At 57.9% G+C, this 21718-nt stretch overlaps 1 protein-coding gene across 1 annotated transcript in view; it reads right to left on the bottom strand.

Moving 5' to 3' along the window:
- The window catches only part of GTF2IRD1 (GTF2I repeat domain containing 1), a 115957-nt gene extending 94955 nt beyond the window's left edge, over positions 1–21002 (bottom strand). The window contains exon 1 of the mRNA XM_077140979.1: positions 20851–21002. The gene's annotated coding sequence lies outside the window, so the exon portion shown is untranslated. The remainder of the gene's footprint in view (positions 1–20850) is intronic.
- Positions 21003–21718: the final 716 nt, after the last annotated feature.

Here is a 21718-nt window from a genome sequence, read left to right as displayed (position 1 = left end):
CCGTTAAAATAAAAATAAATTCTTTCCTACTCACTACATCAGGCCCTTCAGGGAAACATATTTCATTTCTTTGGAAACCGGCAGTAATGCAGACAGTATCCTAATTTCGGTGATGTGCCCAGGCTTCGACCACAGCCTCCCTGCCGCCCGTCTATTGGAAAAGGCATCGGACAGACAAACAAACCACAACCCCACGCAATACCACAGCTGAAAGTCTCAGAAATGATGAAAGAAGCCAGGCACAAAAGGTCACGCTGCAGGATGTCATTTATGTAAAGTTCACAGACCGGCCCAACTGTGACGAGAGAAGCCAAGGCTGGTAGTTATCCTGGGGTGGGGGTGGGGAGTGACAGTAACTGGAAGGGGGCACCGGGGGAGCTTCTCGGGGGGCTCATCATGTTCAGTTTCCCAACCTGGGTGCTGGTTATTTGGGTGTGTTTGGGTTGGAAAAATGCATCATAGATAAACACCTTTTTCTTAATTAAAAAAAGTCTCTGGAAGACAAACGGTATCAGGACACCCAGTTTAGACAACCCAAAAGAGGAATGCGCTCCCTTCCTTGCCCTGCCCGGCTTCAACTAACGCAGGGACAGTGCTGCCTGGAGGCCCGGGCCCTCCCCAACCCCTAGTCCCCACCCAGGACAAAGGTTCTGAGGATCTGCTGGGAATTTCTCTGCAAACCAGGCCGTCTATCTATGGCTAAGCTCTTTCTTGGCTACCTAGCCCAGGAACAAGGGTTTTGCATGCTACAGCCCTTCTCGGACCCTCTCTACAAAGCGGTTCAGAGATGTGTTTCAGAGGGTTTAACCGGGCCACGCCTCTGCAGCCAGTACTGCTAATTCTATAAATTTATCCTGAGAAAACAATCCAAAATGCAAGTGCTCATATACCCGGACGTTTCAGCAAAACCTTTTGTATATTCATAAATGCAAAACACACGCACAAACTGGGGGAAACAACTCGGAGCCAAGTGCCCATGGGGAAGGGACCACAGTCCTGTAGGAGAACAAGCCTGAGGTAGGGACCCCGGACCCCTCACCCCAGGGGGGTGGGGTGCACAAATCACTTTTTCTTTGCCCTACTTTTCTGCACTGTGTAAATTATCTCAGATAAGTAGGTACTGCTTTCGTAATTTGCAAAGAAATAACAAAAACGTCGTTCTTTAAAAAAATAAAAATAAACAACAAAGAAGGCTCTCTGGGCTGCCCCACCCCCGGGACAGGGAAGCAGGGACTTTCCAGGACAGCGGCCCTCCCTGCCCCATGGGCCCCTCGGCCCGGGCAAAGGGCAGCCCAGGGAAAAGCACAGGCTTTACGTGCTTTCCAGGGCTCTTCCTCGGAAGAGCTGGGGGCAGCAGCAGGAGCTGTGGCCCGGCCAGGGGAAGCCCGGCTCCCCGTCGTCCAGCCTTCCAGAAGGCCGGGTCCAGCACTACTAAGTGACGACACCGTGAGTCACTGATTGCGTACTTCGGATTGCATACACGGTATACGAATGCGTCTCAGTCCAGGTGGGGTGGACGGCTCACCGGGCTGGGCCATCCCTTCTCGGAGTTGGGGCCCCCAGGCCAGAGCTTTGGGTACCAATGACAATGAACAGAACTCCAAAATCAGGTTCTGCAGGGCTCCAGGCTGCTTCTGAGCCCACTTCCCCGGGAGCAGGGGAGGCCGGGCGCTGTAGGGTCAGCAGCTCTGCTGGCCGGGTCCCCGCCCCGCTCTGAGGGCCCGGCTCTGGCGGGTTGGCAGGCGAGGCGGCCGCCTGCGTGACTGGGATGAGAAGCGGCAATGTGGCCCGCGTGCCCATGGCAACTGGCGGCGTGGCCTTGGCGACTAATCCCCAGCTGCCCCCCGCAGGGCCTCTCCAGGCGGGACCGCTGCTCCCCGCGCAGCAGCCGGAGGGGGACCCGGCCCTCAGTTGGGGACCCGGGACTGGCCGCTCTCCCAGCTGGCGGTGTCCGCGGCCGGGCAGAACGACACACACGTCCCCGGCACCGACCCCCCAGCCCCCCATCACGCGCGCCCACTCACAGGCACGCACTTGCACACACCTACACTCACCCGCGTGTGCCCCACGGCCTGGAGGAATTCCCGGGCTGCCAGGGAAGGGGACACTGACACTGTAACAGACGGACTGCTGCGGGGACAGGGTAGGGGAGAGACCCCAAAGGCAGGGCGAGCGGAGTTTGTGGTGGCAACAAATCCGGAAAAGGGAGATGGTGACACTGAATGCAGTTAATGCTGCTCAACTGTATTTTTAAAAAACGGTTAAAACTGTTTTGAATGAGAAAGTTTTGGGAAAAGGGTTTGGAGGTGATGGCTATACAGCACTGTAAATGCAATGAATGCTACTAAATCGTACACTTGGAAATGCCTACCGTGGCAAGGCCTGTGTTTTTTTTCTGTAGGTTGTCATGACAAAATACTTACTTAAATAATTAAAACGGCAAAAATTATTTTCTATAATTTTACTGCAATAAAATTCAAAGACAAACACAGAGTGAGGCATTCCGATGTGGGTGACGGCTCCAAGGGGGTGGGCGGCACAGGTAAAATCTCACGATGCTAGACACTGAAGATCCAGGCACTTTCTGTAATGAATTAGACCGCAATGGAAAATAAACATCAAGAAGCCCAGGGCGGCACGTGGGGCGGTCAGGGAACGCTTCTTGGGGAAGGTGACACCTGAGCCGAGTGCAGGTCCCCGGGAGCGGGTGGCCAGGGGAGGGCCAGGGCCAGGGCAGGTCGCTCTGGCCTGGGTCCGGGACCACCCCTGCAAGCAGGCCGCCCACCCTGCTCCCCTGTTTAGAAGACTCCCTGTTTTAAGGAGTGCCAGGGACACAAAATCACCGCCTGGACCCCCACGTGTGCAGCCAGGTCTGAGCAGGGCAGAGGCAGCTGGAGTGGGCAGGTGAGATGCGGAGCCCAGGCCCAGAGCCGCGGCATCCAATTCAGGGCAGGAAGTGGTGGGCGAAGAGGCCAGGACAGGCTGAGAGATCTTGAAGTGAAGGAAGGGCCTTGGAGTTCCCCCTTCAGGCAACATGAGCCGCTGACGGGCTCTGAGGGGGCAGGCAAGACGTGGTCACAGTTTCGGGGATTCACAGCAGGCAAACTGTAAGACCAGAGCCTGGAGACCCGCAGTTACCAAGCTTCTGCAAAAGTCCAGGCAAGAGATGGTCACATATGCGCCTGGAGGCGGCAGTGGAGAAGGCAGGGTGGGGTTGGAGGGGAGTGCCTAAGGGGGGTGTGGAGCCTGGGTGGCTGGTCTGGGATGCCCGGGGGCCATCTGGTGGGTGGGGTTCTGCTACCTGTGGGTGATTAAAGGGTGCTGGGCCGGAGGGGCAAGATCTGAGAGGCTGCGGGGGGTGGGGGGTTGGGCAGCAGGGGTCCTCAGTGGATGAGCTGCACACAGAGAACAGCGTGGGAGAAATCAAAGAGAAACCAAGGAGGAGGAGTGATGAGGAAAAGGGAGTCAGGGGAGGTAGAGGAGGGTCAGGTCATAGGGGTCAAGGGGGCAGGAGGTCAGAGGTTAGGGAAAAGGTACCTGCCAAGGAACCAAGGAGGGACACAAGTGGGTGGTGGCTGAGGAGTGGATGGGTGAGGCAGAGGCAGTGGGTGTCTGGTAAGAAAGGAAGCAGAGGAAAAAGGGGGCTCAAAAAGGGCTTGATGTTAGGATCTTCTCTGAACAAAGCGGGTTGGAAGGAGACAAGCTCTCCACTGTGGCCAGGCTTCCCAGGTCCTTCTAGAACTGATCCGAAAGCCTCTGAGTCCAGGACACATGCCCAGGTGGGCACCGACCCCTTTCCCACGGAACAAGACGCCGGGCCAAGAGCCCCTGCGCCCAGCCCCTCTGCTGCTCTAGGACAATGCAGGATCCCACCGCAGGGCCGGCACCCAATCCATTCCACCTGGTCAGAAGGTGCAGGAGGGATGACAGAGGCTGGAACCAAAGGTCAGCCCAGAGGCTGGAACTAAAGGAGGTGGTGGTCCCACTAGCTTCCAGGATTTTCTTCTGTTCACCGCTGCCCCAGTCCCGAACCTAGAGCTGTGCCACGTCCACTGCAGACACCCCGTAAATGCGCACTGGTGAATGACAAGTGGCTAAAGAAAAGGGGACATCTGAGCTGGGGAGGTGGAAGCAAAGCTTAGCCAGACTCCACCATGCTCTGCATCCAAGGCCGCCCAATGCCCACGTCCACTCAGCCTGGTGCCCCCCACCCCCATACCCCGTCCCCGCTGCCCTGCCTGCACCCGCCTGCCCCCCTGGCATGAGGAGGAGGAGGGAAATGCACAGGTTTTGGAATCCGGCAGAGCTGTGTTCAAGTTCCCGCCCTGCCATTCCAGGTTGGCAACACCCCATCAAGGTCTGCGAACCCCCCAACTCATGTGCGAGATGGCATCCCTAGTTCTGCCACCTCTGCGCTGCTCGTGAGGCATATACATGAGGAGCGTCTGGCACCGGGCCTGGCGGGTCGTGAGCCCTGGATAAATAAAAGCAGCCGGGACGGTGCTGATGGCTTTGTGCTGACATCATCGTGTCGCCAATCTAGGGCAGCCCACGCAGGCCTCCTGGCTGGAGGCATGAGGATGCTCCTGGGGGGAGGGGAGAGGGGTGCGGGCCGGGCATCTGGCTTGTCTAGGGGGGGTTTGGGGGTCGGTGAACCCTGGCAACCCTCCCCTGACTCCGGCTGACCCTCAGCAGCTCCTCTGGGCTTAGCTGCTAGTACATAAATATTGATTTGCTCTTAATCAGGGCATGTGCAAAAGTCCAGGGGCTGGGGGTTGGGGGAGGGTGGGAAAAAACCAGCAAGGGAGTGGGACCAGCCCCTGGGGCGAGGCGGCAGCAGCCTCAGATCCCAGCTCCCCAGGGCCCCCTCCCCCTCCCCCGGCCAGACGTAAACATGTCTTGCTGAGAAAAAACCTGGTGAGAGACATCAGGCCTTTTCTTGTCGGGAAGAGGCCGGGCGGAAAAAAGCTCATCACTGCCGCTGCTGATCTAATCTCGGGGCTCTGGCTCACAGGGGCCCCGCCCCAGCTGGCAGCCAGCCCCGGCCCCCTCCCCCAGAGCTGGTTCCCTCTCTCCCAGCTGCCTCCCTCCCCCCTTCCCCTCTCCTGCTGCCTCTGGGCCCGGGGATTCCAGGCACTGCCCCTCTCTGAGCCTCAGTTCTTTCACCTGTAAACTGAGGAACTGGTTCGAGGCAATCTGAGGGTCTTCTCACCCTCAGCCCCAGATGAACGGACCACCATGTTCTCTCTCCTGGTCGCCGGCCTCCTCACCTCCCCTGACCTGCTCTAGAAAATTCATCAAAGTCATGCACGCTCCCCCACCTTGCACAGGAACCTCTTCCTGCCTGTGCCCCTGTCCACGGGCCCTTCTCAAACCTGAATGCCCTCCCGCCCTGTGCCTCTCCTCATTTTGCTTTGCCCTCCAGAACCTTTCCTCGCTGCAACTCCCCATTCCGGGGTCCCCATGGTCCCGCCCACCAGGGCGTATATGCATCCGTGAGACACTGTAGGACACCCACTAACTGCACGGCATTTTCACTGCACCTGCGATGAGCCAGGCCCAGAACCGGGGGTGCGTCCGGCACAGTCCCCGCCCCCAAGGATCACTCGGGCTCTACAGAGAAGCTGACGTTTGTAAATGGTGACCTAGACCATCCATCAGCAAATCAACCAGGAGCAACCGGAGGGTGTGGACGTGGTGGAAAGCTGGCTGGGAGGGGGGCAGCTCGGCCAGAGGCGGGGAGGCAGGGGAGCATGGTGAGAGCTGGGAGCAGGGGTGGACAGTCGACAGGAACCTAGGCTTGCCAGCTGCTGAGCTGAGCCGGGATGTAATCCTAAAACCCAGTTACTTATGGTGGGAGCACCTCCTCGTGGGCCTGGGAGGACTCCTCCTCGGCAATCACCAGGCTGATACGTGAACCCATTTTACAGAGGGGAACACAGAGGCTTAGCACTGCAGTGACCCTACTAGGCATCCTTCCTGTCCAACTCCCAAGGAGACGTGCTTCCCACACTTTCAGGAGGAGGCTCTTTTCTGCCCAGATCTCTACTGGGGATCGGTCGGGCCTCCTGCCTCCTTCTACCTGCTCATGCACACCCCCGAAAGCGCACACGCACGCACACACACACACACGCACGCACGCCACCGCACTGAGCGATCCTGTGGTAGACTGGATTACGTACCCCAACAAACTCGCTCTTAATCTTAATCTGCATTCCTGTGGGAGTGACCCCACTGTAAATAGGGCCTCTCGAGGTTATTTTTAGTTAAGGTGTGGCCCCACCGAGGGAGGGCAGGTCTCAGCCATATCCCTAGAGGCCTTATAAGGAGAACCTGGAAGTCACAGCAGCCAGAAAGGAGAGGCCATCGCCATGTGACAAGGTGGGGAGGGGGAGACAGAGACCCAAGCCCAAGAACTGCCAGCAGCTGGTACTGAAACACCACCTCTTCCAGGAGAAAGCAAGTCTTGACCATACCCTGATTTCCAGACTTTTAGCCTCAAAACCGTGAGCCAGTAAATCCTGGTTTTTAGAACCAGCCCACTACATGGCAACTGTCATAACAGCCGGGCAGGCTAAGACACCCCAGGCCCCCTCATTCCTACTGCAGGGTCACTATGCATTCCGGGAAAAGAGCATGGCCCGTTGGGGAGGGTGGGGCACACAGTCCACCCCACCACACAGCAGGGAAGTCGCGGCCCCCCCGACTGCTGCTGACTGTGCATGCCCCACCTGGTCCCCGCAGGGCAGCACACACAGTTCTGCAGACGCCCCCTCTGCTCATCACAGCTTTCCACTGTCACTGCACCCGCCACCCTGTACCCTGGGAGGGACGCAGGACCGGAGTCTTCACCCATCCTACGGCTGGACAGGTGAGTTCCCAGCAGGCCCCCTCTCCACGCAGGCCCACACTCTAGCCCCCTTTTCCACACCCCGTGTCACTCCCCCCTTGGTCATCCGCCATCAGGGATAAGGAAAAGCTGCTACCTCGGCTCCCGGGGACCGGTACTGGGCTCACCTGGAGCTCTAGCCAGGTAGCGTGATTTCACAAAGGTCCCGTCCCCGCCCCTACTCTCTCCACCCCTGGGACAGGGAGAGGCCAGAGGCGCCCAGCGAGGCCACATGGTGACCTCCCTAGAGCCAAGGTGATGCCAGCAGGTGACGCAGCCCCTCACCAAAAGCATGAGGCCTCCGGGACATGCCCAGGTGGGTCCTTGGAAGGTCTGGGTCGAGCCCCAGCTCTGCCCCAGAGGTTGCGGTGCTGGGTAACTTGCTCCCCTCTCTGGGCCTCAGTCTCTTCCTCCATTAAACACAAAAGACACACACAGAACACCCAGCTCCTGCCTCCCTTGGGGAGCAGCCACGGCAGGTGAGAGCTATGGCCCACAGGAGGGGGCCAGCAATCACCTTTCTATGCAAACCTCACCTGGGCTCTTGGGTCTAGCTGAAGCCCACTTTTCCCCAGCACCCCCAACATTCTTGCTATTATTGTTAGCAGCAACCAGTGGCTGACCGCAGTGGGGTGCTGCCTGTATGGGCCATTTTCAGTCTCTGCCAACCACCTACAAGTACAAGGGCACACGTCCCATTTGACAGATCAGAAACAGATGCTCAGAAAGGCTAAGTAATCTGCCCAAGGTCACAAAGCCAAGAGTCAGGGGCCCGGTTCAAAGCCAAGTCCGTCTGGATTCAGAGCAAAGATGCACCATATGTCCTCAATGTCCCCTCAATGTCCTCGGAGCAGCTCCCCCAGGTCTGTGTGGCTCACCTCTGACCCCAAGTTCCAGCCCCACCATACAGGGGGAAACGCGCATGACAGTATTTGCTGAAGGGCTCAGTGGTTCTCCCAGGGGCTCATAATTCCAAACAGGTCTTCTCTGCCTCGGCTGCTAGATGCAAGGGGCCTCAGGGGCAGGGGCCCGGCCTCCTCCCTGGGGTCACAGCAAGGCCTGGGGCGGCCTTCCCGAGGGCCTTGGGGGCCCCAACACCAGCAAGGACCCCACAGGTATGGGAATTGCATTCTTCTGAGCCAAAAACAAGGCTGAGGGCTCAGGGGTGGATCCTATGCTGCCCAAACCAGGGATGTCCAGGGATGGCGTCAAGGGTTATGAGAACAGAACGAACAGGGCCAGCCTGTGACCCAGACCCCAGTAAGAAACCCCATCTGAAGCCCAGAACGAATCACCCTTCTGCAAAGTTCTGCCCCCCCCCCCAGCTTCTGGCCTCCAGGTGGAAGTATGGGCTGGCAGGGAGGGACCCCAGCCTGCTTCTACCCCCATCTACTCTGTTCCCAGGCTCCAGCCCCCCAAGTCCCCTGAGTGAGAACCATCCCTGTGTGGCTGAAATAAGTTCTGACTGGGCTCTGGGAGGTGGACGGCAGGCTTTTGCAGCGTGAGCCAGCTCTGTGCCTGCTGGTCCGGCAGTGGCCGTGCCCACTTCCCTGGACAGCCACTCAGAAGTCTGGAAAGCTCTCAGCAGCTCCAAGAGGGTAAGCACAGCCCACACCAGCAGTGACGGCAACGCACCCGGAGCCTGCATCGCTGAGTGGGCTCACCCCTCCGAGGACGTGACGCTCCTTAAGACACATCCCCTGCCCACTTGGGTTCTCCCAGAATGCCTCCTTTAGGGAAGCGTCCCTGGATGGTTGCCCCCCTCCCTGGCAGACCCAAAGGGCTGGGCCTGCTGGGATTTACGTGGACATGTACTGAAGCTTGAGGGTTGCCCTAGGTGACGCCATCGGCTCCAAAAGGCAGAGATGAGTGCCACCCTCGCTCCACCACAATCAATGTGCCAGCCTCCGTCTTATAGGCAGAATCTGCAGCCACCCTGCCCTGTCTGCGTTTCTCTTTCCTTCCTGCCTGGGGTGTTTTCTGACACTGTGGTGGCTTGAGTTATGGAACCCAACAAAGACTTAATCTTAATCCGCATTCCTGTGGGTGTGAACTTCTGTAAATAGGACCTTTCAAAGACGTTATTTTTAGTCAAGGCGTGGCGACAGGGTGGGTCTTCGTGGGCATGACTGGAGGCTTTTATAAGCAGAAGAAATCCAGAAGCTGTGAGTCAGGGGAGGACACACAGGAAGAAGCCAGAAGCCCACGGAAACCGGAAGGGCAGACGCAAGGAGGGAGAGAGACTCCCAGGCGAGGGCGGTGGAGATGCAGACCACGGAACCCAAGGACTGTGGCAAGCCAGCACCCAAACGCCACAGACCTCCAGGAGGAAGAATGGCCTTGATTTTGGACATTCAGCCTCCAAAACCATGACCCAATACACTTCAGTTGTTAAGCCACCCAGCGTGCAGTATTCGTCGTAGCAGCTGGGCAAACTAAGACAGACGCCCTGACCTCTCCCACTGCTCTCCTTTCCCCACCCCACCACCAGGGTCTGCTCCGAAGTCTCCCACCAGCCTCCTGAAACAGGCAGGAGGTGATTCTCAACCACAGGCGGACCAGGAGGCTCAGGGGACACCAGCAGGAGGGCAAGGCACCCTGAGCCCAGAACCACGAGACATGCTTTTGGGCTTTAATTCTTAGAACTTCAGAACCTTGGGCAAGTGTCTTCCCAGCCCTGAGTTTCTCAGTTTTCCCATTCGAAAAAGAATGGAGGAGTCAACATATTCTGAGGCCCCTTTAAATGCTCACATTTCAAAGCTCAAAAGAACAAGGCTCGGCCCATCCAAGAGGCTCAGAGACAGGGGAAGGGGATGGGTGCCCCAGAAAAGGAGGAGGAGCCACTGAAGCCCTCAGCCCCACTCCAAGGCACTTTAGCCAACCTGAAAGACCAAAACTCAACAGCACCACGTAAAAGGGAGGGCGGAGGGCATGCCACAGTGGCTCAGCAGGCAGAGTTCTCACCTACCATGCTGGAGACTCGGGTTTGATTCCCAGGACCTGCCCCATGCAAAAAAAAAAGGGAGGGGAAGACACCAAAAGAACAAGCAACACCACAACCAATAACAAAAAGCAGATAAATTGGATTTCATAAAAATTTAAAACTTCTATGCTTCAAAACACACTGTATCAAGAGAGTGAAAAGGCAACCTACAAAAAGGAAGAACATATCTGTGAATCACGTACTTGATAAGGATATAATAACCAGAATATATAAAGAACTCTTACGACTCAACACCAAAAAGGCAAACAACCCAGTTAAAATATGGGCAAAGGACTTGGTGGTAGCTTAGAGTTAAATACCCCAACACACACGTCTTCATCCAGTCCTGTGGTGTGGACCCCACTGTAAAACTAGGACCTTTTGATGCGGTACCTTCAGTTCAAGTGTGGCCCAACTGAACCAGGATGGGTCTTAATCCTATTACTGGAGAGCTTACAGGGAAGGCCATGGAGAGAAGCCATGGGGAGAAGCCAGAAGCTGGAGGCCCAGGAACACAAAGTAGAAAGGAGACAACATCACCATGTTGCAGAAAAGCCAAGGAACCCCAAAGATGTCCCAGCCAGCTAAAAGATTTCAATCTTAGGAGGAAGCAAGCCTTCTAGCCTCTAAAACGGTGAGCCAATAAATTTGTTATGCCAACCCCTTATATGATATTTGTTTTTGCAGCTGGGAAATTAATACAGACTTGAATTTCCCCAAAGAAGAAACATAAATGGTCAGTATGCATAAGAAAAGATGCTCAACATTAGTCATTAGGGAAATGCAAATTAAAAACCAGCATGAGATACCACTTCACACCTACAAGGATGGCTGGAGAGAAAAAAAAAAAAAGCAAAACAGAAAACAAGCATTGGGGATGATAAGGAAAAATAGGAAGCCTGGTGCACTGCTGGTGGTTATGTAAAATGATGCAGCCGCTGCGGAAAACAGTTCCTCAAAAAGTTAAACAGAGGGTGGTGCACGGGTGGCTCAGTGGCAGAATTCTCGCCTGTTGTGCCAGAGACCCGGGTTCAATTACCAGAGCCTGCCCATGCCAAAAAAAAAAAAAAAAAAAAAATCTCAGAAAAAAAGTTAAACATGGAGCTACCATATGACCCAGCAATTCCACTCCTAGAAAATTAGTCACCAATGTTCATGAAATTATCATACACAAGACCCCACAAAACGTGGTATATCCATGTAATGGAATATTATTCAGCCGTAGAAAGGAATGACATTCAGGTGGATGAAATTTGAAAGCATTATACTAAATGACAGACACCAGTAACAAGGAGCCACGTGTTGTGTAAGTCCGTTGATATGAAATGTCCAAAGTAGGCAAATCCAACGCAGAAAGGAAATTAGTGGTTAGCAGGAGCTGAGGGTGGGAGGGGAAGGGGAACTGGCTGCTAATGAGCGTGGGGTTAATTTCTTTTGGGGGTGATGAAAATGTTCTGGAACTGAACAGTAGTGTTAGTTACACAACTTTGTGACTCTAAATAAACCACTGCATTGGACACACTAAGGGGAAAAAAAAAAAAAAAGCCCAACTTTCTAGAGAAGAAAAGCACCTGAATCTCTGAAGGCACTGCTGAGCTCTTTCTTGCAAGGAATAAATAAGCACCTCTACTAAAGCCTCTGCTGTCAGGTTTTCTATTACCTGTAGCCAAATGTGCTGTAGCTGAGAGGGAACCCGCCCCTCTGCCGCTCACCAGGACAAGAGAGACTCTGCCCCGGGAAAGGCTTGTCCCAGGCCGGTCGGCGGATGGACTTAAAAGTCAAATTCTCTGCAAAGTGCCTCTGGAATGCCGCACGTACACGCAGATACACACGCATGTGTGTGCACATAACTGCATCTGTCTAAATAGCCCAGGGATTAAGTGTTCTGAAGCTCCACACTTGTGCTCTCTGCACACACACACACACACACACCAGCTGCCCTTTGCAGAGGGGAAATCCCCCAAACTGGAGACGTGGCGCCGTTGGGAAGAACCGATGGCCATGGGTGGCCCCTTGACACCACTGTGCCCACCGCTCGCTGGATGATGCCTCTGGCCTGAGAGTGGCAATGCAGAGCCTGCCCCGGGGACGGGGTGAAGGCGAGGTGAGGCGAGCCAGCTGGGACGGTACTGAGGGATGGAGAAGTCCAGACCCCCTAATTTATACCCTTCCACCCATCCCAAACACTCCATGCTGGGCTTGCTTCTCATTCACTTAACGAGTCTGTACTGGACGCCTGCTTCATGCCAGGCCTGCTGCCCGGGGCAGGGAAGCAGAGGGACAAGTTGACACGGTTCTGACCCATTTGAAGTTTACAGCTCAGCGAAGGTGATAGACAAGTTCAAGGTCAATACGCGATGACTGCTATGCTGGGGCAGTACAGGGGGCTGTAAGAACACAGAGGAGGGGCACCAAACACAGACTTCAGGGTGGCAGTGGTGGTGCTGGAGAAGGAAAGGCTTCCAGAAAGTTCTGGAAAGAAGTGACATCCAAGCTAAGACCTACAACTAGAATTAGCTTAATGACATGGACAGGGAACATTAAAACACATCCTAGGGAGAAGCAACAGCATATTGGGAAGCAAGATGGGACATGGAATGTTCTAGAATCTGAGGGAAGCTCAGCATGGCTGGAGCAGACACAGGCAGGGCCAGACCATGGCCAGGCTTTTTCTCCCAGGGCCAACGGGAAGCCTTTGGGGAGTTCTGGGCAGCCAGGGGGTGAGGCCATCGTCTTTACCTGGCCCCCAAACAACACCCCAACTGGCTTCCTGTGGAACATCTCGCCACTTCTGAAATGAAATGCCTGCCTGCCCACAGGCACCCTGTCACCTGGACTCCGGATCCTTACTCAAGCTGTTTCCTCCCTCCGGAATGTCAACCCCTGCCCAGCCCTTACCCCAATCCCATCCATCCTCAGGGCTGGCGGGAAGTCACCTCTCTAGAAGGCTTCCTCAGGCACGTTCGGAAAGGGGGTTCATCTCACCTCCCCTACTGGTGGGCTCTCCCAAAACCAGATGCGTACAGACAAAACCAAACAAGCAGATGGGGTCCGACTCCCCTGGGTGGTACCGAGGTAAGGCCCGGCACTGCACAAGCATTTGAAGCAGGGTGACTCAGTTACCTTAAACAAGGAGCTGAAGAGGGACAGGACAAGAGGACAGAACCAGGTCTAAGCAGGGAGTGATGGCGTCCAGTCCCTCTGAGGACAGAATAGGAGCTCCGGAGAGACCCAGCCTCTGGGGCCATCACGCGACAAGTTAAAGAAGCACTCCTAACTGGGACAGAGACCAACACCCCCTAACTGAACATGCCGATCCTCCCAACATCCCTGCAATGTCTGGATAATCACCCTCTTTTGTTCCGACCAGGCTCAGAGAGGTGAAGACATTTGCCTAAAGCCACACAGCAGGGCAGTGGTTGAGTTGGGATTTGAACCTGTACCTTTCTGGCTTCAAAGGCATTGACGGTTCCATGAAACACTGCTAAGTGGGTAAGACCTGAGGCAGCCCAAGGAGCCTTCCCAAGGAGGGGCACTGGTCTCCAAGCCAACGCAACCACGAGCAGCTTTCCCTTGGATGTGGGAAGAACAGACTGTCTCAGGGAGAGGCATGCCCAGGGTGGGTGGACGATGGGCCAGGATCAAAGACAGAGGATGTGGTTTTGCCCACCAACCCTGAGGGCCTACATCCCCAGCTGGGACGAGCGAAGGTGCAACCACCCTCCTTCCCACAGGCCCTACCCTCCCTCCCAGCCTGGGCCTCTCTGCTGAAAGCTGCCACACCTGAAAAACCAGCTCCTGGATAAACATAAGAGACACCGGCCTGGCCCAGCCACCAGAGCCCCTGGAGCCCGCCAGGACCACCCTGCAGCTGGATGGGTGGGTGGGCAGGAGTCCAGGCTGCTTCAGGGGGCCACCCAGTAACACTCAAGGGGCCACTCCCTGCAACTTCCCACCCAGTGTTGGCCCTAGGGTTGAACTGGGGGGTCCAGCCTTTAAGGGCTACATGATACACAGGGGGAGCCTGGCTAGGAGACAGGGTGGAGGGTGGGGGGTAGATGGTGAAGGGGCTGGGATGAGGTGCTGGGGGTGGCCTGGACCACCAGGAAAAGGCTACAGCCCTCACTCCCAACAAACTAAAAACTCCCGACTGTTCAAGACAGCCACACTGCTACACTGTCAGCCAGGCAGCTCCCCTTTCTTAAGAAGCCGTGATTCCCGAGAAACACACAGGCTGTGGGCAATAAGGTCTTGTGAGGCCCCCTCTGCATTCAGGCACTCTACCCATGAGGCCCTCACCCCTAGACCCACAACCCTGCAAGGTCCCTGCCACCTCTCCATTTAGATGCTCAAACTGAGGCCCAGCAGACAAAAGCTGGAGCCAGCCTGACCTGAAGCTTCCATGACCAACCAGAATCTCAATGTTGTCCACACCACGGTTCACGAGAGCAGCCACAGTTCACGTAGGGCCTATGGAAAGCAGCAAGTGGCGGGGGGGGGGGTCTCAAATGTTTTATCAACTCACATTTTATTCAGAACCCCAACAGGTAATTCCGATAAAAGTAGAAGCTAGAGCCCCCACGTTCCCATCTCTGCCCCATGGACCTCCAGGGTTCTGCAGGAACCCTACTGGCTGGTGTTACCAGGATGAGTCTCACACTGGCCTTGCAGACCAGATGTTCTGTTAAATTAAAGCCCAGAGATGTGAAGGCACTTGCCCAAGGTCACACAGCAGTTCTAAATGCACGGCAATCCTCCTCCTGACAGCAAAGCCAGCCTCGGCCTCCCCCTCCCCACTCTCCCCAGAAGAAGCCATGCCCTGGTTTCAAGAAAAACCTAGAATTTCTACCTCACACTGAACAACTGCAGGAAATGGAGTTTCCAGAGACACACATCAGGGACACCAAACTCAGGTGTGTGGGGGGGGGCATGTAAGAGAGGGGCAAGATGCCCACAGGGCAGGACAGTGACTGTCCCCTCCCTGACCCCGCTTGACCTCTGGCTGCCCTGGCCCCACAGCATGGACAGTTCCAGGAGCCCACCTGGGCGGCGGGCAGGGCACGTGTGTGTAATTCCATCGCGGGGTTCACGGTGTGAGTTACCAGAAATGGGGGATGAAATTCCAGCTCTGGGGCAGAGGTGTGGGCTCTCTGGGCTCAGGGATGCCTCTCCATGAGGGCGAGGAACAGGCTGTAGGACCCCTGCCACCCGTGAGGTGGCATTTCATTTCTCATTTGTGAAAATGAGAAAAAGACACCCTTTGCTCAGCCAGACACAGGCCGGGCAAGCTGAGGCTGCTGGGTCCCACCGGCAGGAGGGAGGCTGCCTATTGGTGCCTCGGTACAACAGAATACTACAAAACGACAGAAGGGCACTGACTCCCAAGACACAGAATCACAAGGACATAAGCGTCACACTTGTGTGTGACATTAGGGGTGACAGACACCAGACCCAAAGGCTGCGTGCTACACGATGCCATTTACACGGCACTCCGGAGACACAAAACAGATCACGGGCTGGGGTTGGTAGGAGGGAACTTTTGGGGGTGATGAATTTGTTCTGTCCTGACAATACGTGGATTTCTTAGGTGTCTGCACTTGTCCCAACTCCTTTACGGCACGCTTCGGATCTGAGCGCTTCCTGGGACCTCTACCGCCCCTCAACCGTATCTATGTAACGGAAGGCGGGGGAGGGGCCTTGCTCCAAGCCAGGCCTGGGGCTGGACGCCAGGACCCAACGGACCCCTCAGAACTGGTACCTCTGCAAACTGCTCACCCACTGGTGGATGATGGACAGACAGATACATACTCCCTCACACGGTGGTTCTGCCAGTAGCCAGAAAAGGCATCCTGAGACCCCAGCAGACCCCAACCTGCAAAACGGGCCTGGCCTTGTCCAACCCTCCAGCACAGAAGCAGCCTGAGGGGTCCTTCCAGCAACTGGGCATGGGAGGGAAGAGGCCCCCATTGCCCTCCCTCCCCACCCACATGGCTGTCCGAGCACCTGCTCAGGACCCCGAGCCCTCAAGCCATGACCTCTCGTCTCTGGCATCCCACCCTGTCTCCACCCCAGGCCTGCAGAGGGACAACCCACAAGCTCACACAAGTTAAGTCCTCGGGCCCTCACTTCCCAGCCATGGGTACAGCATAGGTGCTGGGGGCCCCATCTCTGAGGGCAGGGTGATAGGGTGCAGGCAGCACCCCCCTCGCTCCCTCTCGCCCACCTCCTAAGCCTTCGCCCACTCGGCTTTGGTCCCCATGCCAAGCTCCATCCCAGCTCCAGGATACCGGGCGCAGCAAGGTCAATTCCCAGAGGACACCGGGGTCAGGGAGAGACCCCCGAGCCTAACTCCCCTCCCGGCCAAGGGCCCGTCCCCACCATTGGGCCCAGAGGCTGGATCTCCAATCCTCGAAGGGGAGGTGTTGTGGGGGAAACAGCCGCCCAGTGCTCAGGCCTGGATTTCAATTTGTGCCTGAAAAATGCTAAGCTGATATCTAATAGGGTGTTTCCAGCAACTTCCCTTCTCCTCCCAGCACCTCTTAATAAGCTGGATGGCCCATACGAGCGGAAGCCTTCTGCGAATGTGGGCTTCCCAGACTGGGGATCATGGAGGACCCTCAGCCCCCGGAGACCACCCAAAACACACACCCATCCCGCCGAGCCCAGAGCAGCTCTAGGCCACAGGCTGGAGAAAACCCGATAGGAAGGAGACATCAGTCGGTCCTGCCCAGTTCAGACTAGCTCCAGACCATGCCAGGGGCTTCGGGTTGAGCCCTCAACCCCAACTCCAGGCCCCTGCCCCTCCTCCAGCCCCCCCTCAGCACCCAGCAGTCTCACTGCCTCTGTGGTAGCAGGTGCAGGGCTGCCAGATAAAATACAGCACCCCAGTTAAGTGTGAATTTCACATCACCAAGGAATAAATTCTGAGAATAAGAATGTCCCAAATATCATATTTTTCGTCACTGATCCCAAATTCAGGTTTTATAGGAGCGGCCTTTTAATTTTCTAAATCCAGTATCCCTAAGCAGGTGATCCTGAAGGAGGGGGACAGGTGGACCAGCAAATCGCTCAGAGTCCGGCGGGCACCACTCCAGATCACAAGGAAAGGTGATGTGAAGGTGTCCGGAACGAGCGCCTCCCGCCAGCGGAACTCTCCCACCTGTCACCCCAAGCCCATGGAGGGGTGAAGCGTAGCCTCGCCCGGCTCACCAGGAAATCTAACTCACCCCAAAGAGAACGGAGGCCTGCCCCCGCACCCCAGCCCTCTCTCCCAACATGAGGCTCCTGCCCTCATCAGCCACAACCCAGGACGCAGCCTCCAGTGCCTGAAATGGGAGAGGAAGGATCCACCGCAGCGGGCACCAGGATACAAACGGGCCCAGGCAGAAATCCCTGAAAGGGGCTTAGTGACCCCCTTGGACCCTGCGGCAGAGCCAAGACGGACCCCTGAGACCCCGGTCTGATTCCGCTCTGCGCCGCACACTGCTTAGACCGGTAAACCTCCGTGCAAACCAGCTCAGGGGAGCCAGGATGGCTGAGCTCTGAACTAAAGTGCAGGTTTAGACATCAAACTCGGGTAGGAGGTGGCGCTGAAGGGGGCTCTCTGCCTCCGCCCCCCCCCAACTCTTTTTTTGTTTTGTTTTTGCATGGGCAGGCACCGGGAATCGAACCCAGGTCTCTGGCATGGCAGGCGAGAACTCTGCCTGCTGAGCCACCATGGCCGGCCTGTCCCCCAACTCTTGACCCTGCAGGCCAAGAGGCCTCTGCCACACCTCCTGCAGCCTATAGACACCTGTGCTGACACCACCCTTCCTGAGGCTGGGGAGCTGGCGGGGGGGGGAGGCAGCCTGGGTGGACTGCAAGAGGCAGGCACCCCCAGCCTTCTGGCTTGGCTCTCTCCCCTCCCCTCCTCCCACTCTGCCTTTGGCTTATGAATTTCCCCTAAGGGTCTGCACACCCCAGGCTCCACAACCCACCTAAACAGTCCTAGGTCAAACACCCTTAACACCACCTGGGTCCCAAGCTGTTGGTGCAGGCTCCCGCGCTGCTCCTGGTAGGCGTTTAACTCTGCAGGTCTCATTCCCCCGGTGCCCCATGGGCCTCTCAAAGAGCCCAGCTGTATCCCTGGCTGCCCACAAGTGACTGAGAATCAGAGGACTGAGAGACAGACAGATGGCATTTGGGGAGCAAAGCCCCAGGCTTAGATTTGGAGGAAGGCGCAGGCTGGGGAAATGGGGAGAGGGGGCCCCCTGGCAGGCCAAGAAACAGGAAGCTCAGGGACTCCTGCTACTGGGGGGACCTGCCCCAGAGACAGGAATTTAGGAACAAGAGCGGACAGAGTGTTCAGAGATGTGGGTCAAGGGGCAGGGGCAGGGTTTCATATATTCATCAACTCATTCGTTCAATGATGGAGCCATTCAACAAGTATTTGAGTACCAGGCTCCAGGGCAGGAGGGAATCAAGAGTAATCCTCCATCCTGCCCTGCCCAGCCCTTCAGCGCCTGCCAGCAGACACACAAGTATGTAACACTTGAGTGAGACAGAGGAAAAAGGGGATGTCGCAGGGACCCGGAAGGGGCACTTCAGACAGCCCCAGGGATGGGTGAGGCTTCCAGCCTCAGGACAAGACAGCAGAGCTGGGTCCTAAAGGAAGAGAGGAAAGAGGCAAATTCGACAGCGCTATTAAAGGAAGCCCCACCCCCTAGGAGGAAGGGTGGGAAGAGACTTCGTGGTAAGAGAGGCCAGAGGTGGGAGGAAGCACCGCCATTCAGGAAAGTGGCAAGACGCAGGAGTCAATGAGAGGGCCGAGCAAGCAGTGGGCGGGCAGACACGGGGGAGCAAGAGCAGGAAGAGGTGAGCTGGGAGCCAGAATGAGGATGGACTGGGAGATGCAGGCTGTGGTTGCAAGGTCACACTTCGGACATGAATGCCCGCAAGCTATCACCCACCACGCCACCCTGAGGTCCTTAGCTGCGGTCTCTGACAACCAGGCTATTGGGGACAGGCAGGCTTGCAAGAACAGCTGCCTCCAAGACCCCTATTATTGCATCTGTCTTCTGGACTACTTCTAAGCACCAACTGCCGCTAGGCTAGCAGGGTTCTTGGGAGTCTGCCTTAAACAGATAAACAGATAAAAAGTACTTGTGATTAGTACACTGCAAATACATGACCCTGCTTCCAACACTTAGAGAACCGTGCTCTTAAGTAGGGTAAGCATGTCCCTTGCAATGCTGCCTTCAAGACCCAGTTTTGCCACTTTCAGCTCTAGGTCCTCCCACTTCTCTAATGAGCAGGCCGTGAGTGGGCACAGAGCGCCAATCCTTTCCCATTTCCTCTGGTGGGGTCCACTGGGACCCTCCGAGTCAGAACTGCGACTTTCTAGGTTAACCTCAAAACAGGATACAGAACGGGGGCGGACTTAGGCCTCCCCCATCCCAAAGCAGTTTGCGGGGTTCTAACACATCCCATCCCCTGGTCACCCAGATCCTGTTCAGAAGAGGTCAGAGTCCACCTCCAACCTTCTGGGTTCCACATATGGTGGATCACGCAGGCCACCTGCGCACCCGCAAACTCGCTACCTTGGGCCCAGCCCCTCCCAGCCAGTGGCCAGCAGCCCCTCCACCACCACCTCCTGCTCTGAATAAATAATCGATGCCAGGTGTCCTTCCCCTTTGGGAATGATGCTGATGAAATAAGTGGGTCGCTCCGAGACAACTCCCAAGCCTCAAAGCCCTGGACCAGTGCAGACGGGCCAGTAGGCCTGGCCAAGGGGCCACCAGACACACGGTGGAAGACGACGGGTGGAGGGGGCCAGGGCAGCTTCTGGCCACCCCTGCCCTCTGCTCTGAGCAGTAAGAGAAGCCCACTCCCCTGGAAGGGGTCCAGGTCTGCCCCCCCACCCCGCCCCTACCACACTTCCAGGGGCCCAGCACTTCCCCTCAGCTTGGCACCTTGGACTCCTACCTCAAGTCTGGTCCTGGGAAACCAGGTCACCAGGCCAGATGTCCAGGGCTCAGGCACCCCTACCTGGTACTGCCAGGGGGGCAGAACTCTCAGGTGCCAGGTCCCCCAGTTCTGCCTGTGGCCCAGGCCAGCATCAACCTCTCCTCGGCTGCAGGCAGTGGAGGCCAGGAGAGGCTGCAGACCCATCATTCCCGGGGACTCAAGGACCCAGGACGGAGGGAAGCAGGGGGCAAAAAGCAAGAACCCTGTGGCCCCTCCTCCTCACCCATCTACAGGAGCTCACAGACCACCCACAGCCTGGTTATCTCCAACTTGCTCCTCTGAACCCTTTGTGCCCCCCCCATGCCCCGATCTCCAGCACTGCCATCCTCAGAGTCTTCTTCCCCCACTCTGCCCCGGGTTGGCTGCCACCACATAGGCCAGCCCCCTCCCTGGGGACCCCACCGGCAACCACTGTTCTGGGACAGTCCTCGCTGTGTTGGACTCTGCCTGTGATTGGGGGGCGGGGGTGGGGGGGCACGGGTGAGGAGCCTGCCCCGCCCGAGGCAGGCGGAGGTGGGGGGGGTTGGGGGCGGAGGCCGCGGCCTTCCCAGCCCCCACCCCCCACCCCGCGCCCACACTGGCGCCCGCCGTCGCGGGCAGCACAACTGACCTCATTCGCCAACTGCAGCAGCAGCAGCAGCCTGCGGGCGCCGGCCCGGGACTCCCCCCCCCACCGCCCCCCCCACCTCACCTCCGGAAGGGCCGGGGGTGACAGCTCCCGACTCCCAGCCCCTCCCGGCAGGTGGGGGGGCGGCCGTCCCTCCCCTCCCCCTCCCCGAATTATAATCCCAGTCACGTGCCTCCCAGTGCACCCCCCCACACCCACACCCACACCCACACCCGCCCGCCACCCCCCCCCCAAGGCCGGAGCCGGATTCTGTAACACCTGGAGGGGGAGGGGCGGGGGCCACGGAGGTGGGGAGGAGAAGGGGAGAAGGGCCTCGGCGCCCGCCCCCCGAAAAGTTTCTCTTACCTTGGAGGATCCCCAAGCGCTCCTGCCAGCGGCGCCCCGGCCCCGGCCCGCGGCCAGGACTCAGCCTCCTGCCGCTGCCTCCTTAATTAATCCGGGAGAATGGGGGAAGGAGAGGCAGAGGGAGGCGAGCCGCGGCGCGGAGCGGCGGCCGGGGTGGGGGGGGCGGGGAGGGGCGGCGGGCGCGGGGGGCGGGGAGGGGGCCGCGGCGGCCGGGGAGGGGTAATCTCGGGGCCGCCCGGGGGGCTGGCGCTCGGCGGCCCCCACCCCCGGCGCGGGCTGCGGCGGAGGGCGGGGCGCGGCGCGGGGCGCGGAGCCGGGAGCGGGAGCGCGGGGAGGCTCTTTGTTCTGTAATCCCAGTAAGATTGCCAGCCATTCGCCCCGGCCCTAATCCCAGCCCCGCGCAACACCACCCTCCATTGGCTGCCATTTACATACGGGATTAGCCCGGCCCGGCCCGCCCCGCGCCCCGGCCTGGGCACCGCGGGGGGAGCGCGCCGCCCGGCCCCCCCCCCCCACCAGCCCGCGCCCGACGTCCCGGGAGGGGTCCCCGCGGCCTCGGTGCCCGCCGGCTGCCCCGGAGACGCCCCTCGCCCTCGGCCGCGCGGGGCCCCGGCAGGGATTAGAAACTCGGTCAGGGGAGACTGAGGCGCAGGGAAGGTGGGGGGGCCGGCTTCGCGGGTCAAGGTCACGCAGCGGGCGCGGGGAGGATCCCGGGAGGAGAGGCCAGGGGAGAGGGCCGCATCGTCACGCGGGCCCGGGGCGGGGGGCGGGGAGAGGACAGCCCAGCCCGCGAGGCCACGCGTGTCGCCCTGGGAGACGCGAAACTGAAGTCTGCTGGGCTGGTCACTCCTGCCTGGCCCCGGTTACT

The sequence above is a fragment of the Tamandua tetradactyla genome, chromosome 23 (assembly GCF_023851605.1).
Source record: "Tamandua tetradactyla isolate mTamTet1 chromosome 23, mTamTet1.pri, whole genome shotgun sequence".
Lineage (NCBI taxonomy): Eukaryota > Metazoa > Chordata > Mammalia > Pilosa > Myrmecophagidae > Tamandua > Tamandua tetradactyla.
This window is presented reverse-complemented; position numbering and strand designations above follow the sequence as displayed.